This window comes from Delphinus delphis, chromosome 6 (assembly GCF_949987515.2).
Source record: "Delphinus delphis chromosome 6, mDelDel1.2, whole genome shotgun sequence".
NCBI lineage: Eukaryota > Metazoa > Chordata > Mammalia > Artiodactyla > Delphinidae > Delphinus > Delphinus delphis.
Genome location: NC_082688.1, coordinates 78,418,116 through 78,427,021, shown reverse-complemented (window position 1 = coordinate 78,427,021; position 8,906 = coordinate 78,418,116). Strand labels below are relative to the sequence as shown.

Below are 8,906 nucleotides of genomic sequence, written 5' to 3'. Positions count from 1 at the left end.
TACTGGGCACATTCTTTCTAGTATAATTTTAGATTTGATAGAAAATATAAACCATAGCAATAAAAATAAAATATAAAACATTCCCCATTCTTAAAAAGTCCCTGGCTGTGTATTTCCACAGAGGATTTCAGTGGAGTTGCTTTTCTCTCTTGTTATCTCTCCTTCTCTTCAGACTTGTTTTTCATCTCTGCCCATTCAAGCCAGGCCTAGAGAATGTTACTTCTATATGCATCCATATGCATTGGACGTTTTTCTGAGCAGAGGTATTTTTCTTCATGAGAAGAAATCTGCAATGGTCTCTTATTTGTTTGTTTATTTATTTCCTATCTTGCTGTTAGGGAATTCTCAAACAAGAGCTATACTTAAGTGATGTAATCCATTTAATAAAGGTCACATTTGAAGTGCAGTAGCTCCAGAATTAATAAATACTCCAATATGTGAATAGTGAGAGAGTGCACAGAATATGCAAATCTATACAACGGGAAATATATTAGAGACTGTGGCAAGAATCTTTAACTCAGTACAACAGATAAATGGAAAAAATATATATATTTATTCATCACTTTCTATGTGCCAAGCAGTGTAAGAACATCACCTATTTTATTTTTTAAATCTCTACAACCACACTCTTCATTAATATTACTGTCTCTTTTAACAGATTTGTGAAAACTGGAAACCATGGTCCTATACTTAATAAAATAACAGAGCCAAGAGTCTAAAAATTTTATTCTGATTACAGAGTCCACACTTGTATCCATAAATCAGGACTTTTTGGCTCTTTGTGAGAGTATTTCATTGATAAGATGGAATTTTTTAAATATTTTATTTCATGGAATCCAAAATAATTACCAAATGTTTAATTAGCAAGAAAAAATTTATATTAATGTGATATCAATTATTTGTGTAAGATCTGTCCTACTCTGCAAAGTCAGTATATAACCTTCCAATTCTTTGATTTAAGGGAAAGTAATTTATATGCATTTCTCCATAGTAAAATATGCAAAGTCTTCAGGAAGACAATTAGAAACTGCATTGAGAAATGCATGTTCAGTAACAAGAAACATATTGAGAATGTACAGAAAGTCTTTCCTTTGTATATATTTTATTCCCTTCTTTGCTCTCACACACTTTATTATTACTCCTCTAGCTTCTAAATAAGATTGATTGGTGAGTTGATCACAGGGGTGCCTGAGCACAGATTGTGGGAAGTCTTAGTGTGACTCGGTATGCCATAAATCAAACAGCAGGTGAGTGGGAAACACAGTTCCCTGACTCACAAAATATAATAATAAAAATGTAAATAAATAAACTAGCCTCCTTTATTAGGAGATAACCAGTATCAGTAATAACTCTGATAATATATAGGATTCAGTTACACATTTTCCTTTTATATACAAATTTTAAAATATTTATAATATACAAGCTATTATACTAGGCAGCATGGGAGATTTAAGTGTGAAAAAACAAGGTACTTGTCAATGACATCACCATCAAGTAGAGGAAATAAAATCGAGCACTATAGCATAGAGTAGAAATTAACAGCAAATGTTTAAGATTATTTGGAAGAGAAGAAATTTATGTTTTCTGAGGTAATGATTTGAAGAACAGAGAAAGATTCTTAGAAGGGGCTTTCATGCACATAATGATGAAAAACAATGGCATTCAAAGTGGAAATAGCAATGTGAGTATTGATCCTCCCATTTTCACAACAAAACAGGCTTCATTTCCTTACTCTCACTCAGTGTGGACACAATTTAGGCATCCATTGCCGTAAATACTCTTTTCATTCATCATTCTTTCCATCCTGTTCTTTTGATTCCTTAGTATGTGCCAGTCACTACAATAAGCTCTGGGAATAAAGAAGAGAGAGCCAAAGTCTCTGTCCTTAAGGAAATCTTAATCTAGAGAATCTTTTCCCATGTCAGAAATGCCTCTTCAATTTTCCCTCCTGTCCATTTCGTGGTCACTGCTTTAGTATATGTTATTATCACCTGTTCACAGAACTATTTTGACCAACAATTTCTTAGACTTCCCCACTTTACACCCACCTGTTGTTGAGGGTTTTCCTTGGCGCTCTCTGTTGGCAGGAGAGGAAATCAAGCCACACTACTGAAATTAGGCAATCACTGAAAAAGTACATGGACCAAAATATAGACGACAATTATGTGCATAAATGATAGCAGAATACATGAAAAAAAATCCACATTATAATGTTCATTTCAGAGCTATTTCTAATGGTGAAATAAAAATATAATTCAAATCTCCATCAATACTATGGTGATATAAAAAATAGTGCATAATCATTAAAAGTGACGATACCATTTGTAATTTGTGACCTAGAAAAGATGTCCATGATTTTTTTTTTTTTTTTTTTTTTTTTTTTTTTTTTTGCGGTACGCGGGCCTCTCACTGTTGTGGCCTCTCCCGTTGCGGAGCACTGGCTCTGGACGCGCAGGCTCAGCGGCCATGGCTCACGGGCCCAGCCGCTCTGTGGCATGTGGGATCTTACCGGACCGGGGCACGAACCCGTGTCCCCTGCATCGGCAGGTGGACTCTCAACCACTGCGCCACCAGGGAAGCCCTCCATGATGTGTTTTTAAACGTGTGTGTCTATATGTTTGACAGAGATGAGAACCCTGAAGGAATATGTTTTAAATCACTAAAATTGGTTACTGCTGTGTCAAGGAATTATGGTTGGCAATTGAACATTCTTTCTAAGATCTTTATAATAATTCATCAAAATCCTAATATAAATATATATTGATTTATATATAAAACAAATATATTCATATTATAAAAATGGAGTTTTTACATACATAAAGATTAAAGCAACACTATTTTGTATAGTCAATGATATAACATTGGAGGTTATGTATACATAGGAAAATATACTTAGCAGTTTTTTAATTTACTTATCTGTATTAGAAAAAAATTCTGCCACTGTTTTTGATTAGATCATCATAATTGCATATTAAAGACTTTCATGGAGCTGGTCTAAATTGCTCAGCAAATTATAGGCATTATGATTTAGTCAGAAGTCTACTAGATATAAAAACCTGAAAAAAGATATTTTTACAGATTTAGGCTATAAAGATCTCTTTATTTCTCCAAGGAGCTTATAAATATTTAAAGATAAAAATGCTCTCTAACTGTGACAGATGATTTAGGTAAAATATTTGAAAAAACATTTAAATGATAAAATTTTCTGACAGTGATCAATAATACCAGGTTTCACATAACCAGGGGGGAAAATTAGTGTCAGTCAGAAGTTTAGCTAATAATATGGGATCACAGTATTAATATTCCTGGGGATAATTTTTTTCAAATTGTGTCATATTTTATCTGGGTTATTTTATCACAGAGCAGAAAAGTCTAATTTGTAAAGAAATCCTCATGAGGTGTTGGGAGGCTAAAAGAATCAAAATCTGAGTATACAAAGAGCCAAACAAGATCTACATGAACTTCTATCAATCCTCCAATCCTTTTCATAGTTTACATTATTGGGTGTTTTATTCTTTTCCCATCATTCCATTCAATTTAACTCTGGGTTATACTTGGGATTATGGTGATCTGGTTAGATTCTAACTCAACAAACATCACAGTATTCTTCCACAACTTCCTTCCTTAGTTAAAACTCGACAGTTTCCAAGTTCAATTTTGTCTCCCATAATGACTTCCTCACTTTCTTTCATGACTTTTGCCACTGTCATTACTCAAGCCCCTCTCTTTTCTTTCAAGACCTCAATTATCCACATGTTAGGTCATTTGCCATTGTCCCACAGTTCACTACATATTTTTTTTTTCTTTCTGTTCAACTTCAGTCATCTTTTTTCTACAGTGTATAATCTTCCATTAATGCATTAATGCTCTCCAATGTATTCTTCATCCCAGACATTGTAGTTTCCGTCTCAAGAAATTTGATTTGGGTTTTTTTTTTTTTTCAGTAGCTCTAACTAAAATATATGTAATACAGTTACAATACTTGTTTTAAAGTTCTTATCTACTAATCTAACATCTGTGTCAGTTCTGGATTGGTTTCAGTTGGTTGCTATTCTCTTCATTATGGTTGATTCATCAAAATAGAGACTATATCCTCCCCGATGAAGCTCAGCCACAGAGAACTGAAGTGATATGTCGTATTGGTAGAGTATTCAAGAGTAATATTCCATGAAATACGTGTGAGGAGTTCTGTATGATCTTGGAGTGGTTTTGGAAGACTTTTTGGTTGAGGAAAGACTAGCTGGCTCCTCCCTTAAAGTTCAAAGTGCTTATTTTCCCCGATGGCAGGACACATATCATTTGAATAATAATGAAAAGCAGAAGAATTTATTTTCCTCACTTTTCTGTTGAATTTTTAGCACAATAACAGCTTGAGGAAAGACATACAATGATGTTCATTTCAAACAGTAAAACATTGAAAAATTAATTTCTAACTAAACTAAAACCCAATTGTGTGCATAAAAATGGTTGGAATATAATGCTTCCTTGGCAAGTGAGAAAAGGGGAGGACTTTGCTGAAGAAGTGTTTATCATTTGTCTTTTGTTTGCACATTTATTTCCTCCCTATATGATTCTGATAGACTGCATCAAGGATATAATTCTCTTTCTGGTGCTTGCTTTGATGTTAACCCTACAAACAGAAAGGATAGTGTATGTTTCTGTATAAACAGGTCAAAGATGGCCTAGAAATTAGTTCACATTATGCTGTCACTTACATCATATTACAAGATTCTTACAATAGCTAAGTAGCTAAGGTGTCAGCATTGATGTGGACTCACTATGCCCATTTTATAATTGGTGGATGTAAAGTTTAGAAAGGTTAAGAGCTTGCAATCATAAGATAAATCTGTGAAGGATTTATAAACAAGCCCAGAATTTCCAGTTTCAAATCCAGTATTCTGCCCTCTGCCTCAGCCATTTTTTTAAGTTTGCATGTTAGAGGCAGTAGGACTTCTACTGTTTTAGATAACATCAATGAAATACCATAATTGTACTCTTGATTATGTTTAAGATACCAAGAAACTTTAGTCTACATTCATTATTTTTAACTAAAAGTTTCAGTTTGAATATTAATTTTATTTAAATAATGTTCGTAGAAATTTTAGAGAGAAAATTAAAATTACTTTATGTGCAGAATACAGTCTCCATTTGCTTTGACAACTCTTAGTTCATGTATGCAAAATAAGTCTACCTTTTTGTATATAAAATTAAGATGCAATGCCAGGATATCATTGACTGCTTAATTAAAGCAATTAGGATTGTAGTGAATCATGGCACAACTTACCTTAAGAGGTGTGAGCAGACTACGTCACAGGCTATGATACAGTAAATAGTCATTGAGTTCAAAATACTTCCCACATAATAAAACATAAAGCATATTTGAGTGCTAAAGCTTCGTTCATTCTTAACATTGTAGATGCATTTAGAAAAAAAGAAAAACCTTAGAGGTTACCTGCTCTTCAAGACTTGACTTGGTGCACATCATATAGAAGGACTTCCACATGCTGACTTGTTACTCAAAACAATGAAGTCCCCAATAGAAAGCATTTCTTTGCTTGGAGTGTCCTTTAATGTACCTGTCTTAGAAACCTTTGGTGGTAGTAGGTAGCTGACTGAGGGTTCAGGGAGATAGACCCTACCTGTGTCTCTGTCTTTCTATTAGAGAGCTATTATTGCCTCTCTCACCTTATCTGAGAAGGGATTAGAAGACTGGTCGCATTGCATTAGCATGGACTTTGAAATGACAATCTCGGAATCAAATTCCAGTCTCAGCATTCATTTCCCTGTAAATTAGGGCAGGGTGCTTAATTTTTCTGAGAGGCAGTTTCAGCAGTGATACAGTTATATCTGCCTCATAAACAGGAGCAGATCCAGATTTTATGGGACCTAAAGCAATACTTTTGGGAGTGCTCTTTAAGGAAAAGGATACAAAATAGGAATGGTTGTGAATATTTATTTAGAATTAACAAAAAAAAGCACAATAGAAATTTGAAGAAGCTGACAAATTCATCATACATTAAAAAAAATTCAACTCTCTATAATTAACTGCCAGACATATCATTTATTGTACTTTGGCTTTGGCTATATATTCTCTGATTATTTCTTTATAACACTTTTAAATTATTATTTTCTTTAGAGAGAATGCTATTCAATATTTCCACTAGCATGGTTGATTATTTTTAAATTAATAATGACAATTTACAAAAGGTTCTTTCAGTTTCACAAATAAGTATTGATTATGTCATGTGGATTTTAAAAATTATTTTGAAGCTTGAGAAACTTCCATTGAGTTTCTTTTGTATATGAGATATTTCAGATATACTTTCTGTAGTATTGCTATAGGTTTGTGTCCTAGAAACATAAGAATTTTATTAAATTTTATTTTACATAATTCTCATTTTTAAATGCATGATGTTTTTGTAGTCATATATATTACCAAGTATATGCCTGACAGAGAGAAATTCTCCTCTGATTTAGGCGCTGATGAGAACTAAATACTCTTCTTACAATTTTATACTTATGACTAAAAGAATATTCTAATAACAACAAAATCTTTTTTAAAAAAAAAATTATTTATTTATTTGGTTCTTCCAGATCTTAGTTGCTGCACGTGGGCCCCTTAGTTGTGACATGTGAACTGTTAGCTGCAGTATGCATGTGGGATCTATTTCCCTGGCCAGGGATCGAACCTGGGCCCCCTGCATTGTGAGCACAGAGTCCTAGCCACTGCGCCACCAGGGAAGTCCCAAATCTTTTGAGCTCTGTCCTTTTCATACCTCTATTATTTACATATTTCTTTTGTTGCGTATCTCGGGACACATTTATATCCCATCGTGATCTGTGGCTGTAAAGGTTTGTGACATGATGATGGGTGACTCAGCACAGGGCCCGTAGGGGTACCCACCATTCCTATACAGTGGATTCAAAATGCCTTGACAGTACATGAAAGGGGTTTCATCTACTAAATATAAAGTTTATGTATCCCCAACTCAACTTCTGCTACCATCTAGCCAAGATGCCTATGGCTGCTTCAGTGTTCCCTGACACAAAAGGAGAGGTGTGACAGAGGGGAAGTTGTTGCTTGAAGAGATTATCAGTCTTAACTAACTGTTAAAATATTTTAATTGTATAAATTTAACATAATTATAGGGCCATATGAAACAACGGCTACTGTCTCACCTTTGAGTCTTTGTGAGCAAATGGCCCTGAAGTGTAAGATTCATTAGGTACGTGGTAAATCTTCTGGTTTAACGTTTACTGAATGTGTAAATTAAAGAGCGTATTCAACTGTATATATTTTGATATTATCCCCACAAAAGCTACTGACATATAATGCAATAAAGGAATACCACCTATTTTTCTATTTCAAATTCAGAAATTCTTATGCTAATTAGAAGCAAGGTTCTAGATACAATATTAATAAGATTCTTCTTGGTCCTCATCATCAATAAAGAATTGACCAAATATTTCCAGCTTAATTTTTTAAGTCAGAGAGTAACATTTTATTAAAATACAACCATATACATTTTAATTATAAACCTCAGATTAATAATTGATTAAAATATACAAACATCTTGGTAAAATTAAGCATTTTCTGATTTTTTCTGAAAGTTCTTTTGACAATTTTATCATGAAAAAAATAACCTGTGATCATTTTACATCGTCTAAAGAAAATAATTTAATAAACCTATTAGGGAATTATTGAAGTTTTTATTATCCTGTAATAACTCCTTAATAATGAGAACATTCTCTTCCAAAGAATCTATTATTATTATCATTTTTAGAGGTCTAGCTTTTTCGACTGAAAAAGATACACAACCTAAAAGTTGAGAATTATTTTATTTGACAGACAGAACTGAGGACTTAAGCCAGGAAGATAACTTCTCAGCTCTGAGGGATGCTCTGAAGAGATAAGGAAGGAGACAGGGTATATAGGAGTTTTTGCAACAAAACCAGGCAGTCTGAACAAGACACCAAATGATTACTGTTAATTAAAGAAAAACAGACATCTCAAGTTAATGAATTTAGTGCTTTTCTATGTATGGGAACATGCAAGAGTCTGGGCTCTTTAAAATCATTCCTTTGATATGCACCTCAGCTATCTAGGGCCAGTATCCTGTTCTTTTCCATCCTGAATCCCCTTAGGGTACACAGTCTGGGGCTGCTGCAGTGGCTGATGGCTAATGGCTTGATGGCTGCAACATCCTTTGTTTACTGATATGGTGGGTGACTTTCTTTGTAGACAATCCCCTGGGTGATGATTTTGCATGAATTCCAGAAATTCTGTAACATTTTTATCAGCTTCCTGAAATTCTGTATGTTAGAATTTGCCATTTCACTTGATAATCAATTTGAATTCCATTTCCATTATATTTGGTGATATCTAATATATAGAAAAGTTAGACTGGTCAAACAGACAGGGATACACATTATTGTAAAATAGGGACAGCTGATTTGGGGAAGAGTGTATCAGTCTGCTTGGATCACCATGGCAAAATACCAGACTGGGTAGCTTAAACAACAGAAAATATTTTGTCACAGTTTCGAAAGCCAGAAGTCTAAGGTCAAGGTGCAAGCAGAGTTGGTTTCTGGTGAGACCTCTCTTCCTGACTTGTAGATGGACACCTTCTCATTGTGTCCTTACATGGTCTTTTCTCTGTGAATGCATAGAGAGAAAAAGAGAGAGATCTTTGGTGTCTCTTCCTCTTCTTATAAGCACACCAGTCCTAAAGTGTTAGGTCTCTAGCTTTATGACTTCATTTAACCTTAATCTTCTTTAAAAATTCTATCTCCAAATACGGTCACGTTGGGGGTTTATGGCTTCAACATATGAATTTTGAGGGAACACAATTCAATCCATAACCAGGACTAATATAATGAATTCTCAGTTTATTAAAAATATGTTC

At 33.9% G+C, this 8,906-nt stretch overlaps 1 non-coding gene across 1 annotated transcript; it reads right to left on the bottom strand.

Annotated features, from left to right (window-relative positions):
- Positions 1-6,668: 6,668 nt before the first annotated feature.
- On the bottom strand, positions 6,669-6,741 carry TRNAV-CAC (transfer RNA valine (anticodon CAC)). The gene has a single exon. It is a non-coding gene; the product is annotated as a tRNA-Val (tRNA).
- Between the last annotated feature and the right edge of the window lie 2,165 nt (positions 6,742-8,906).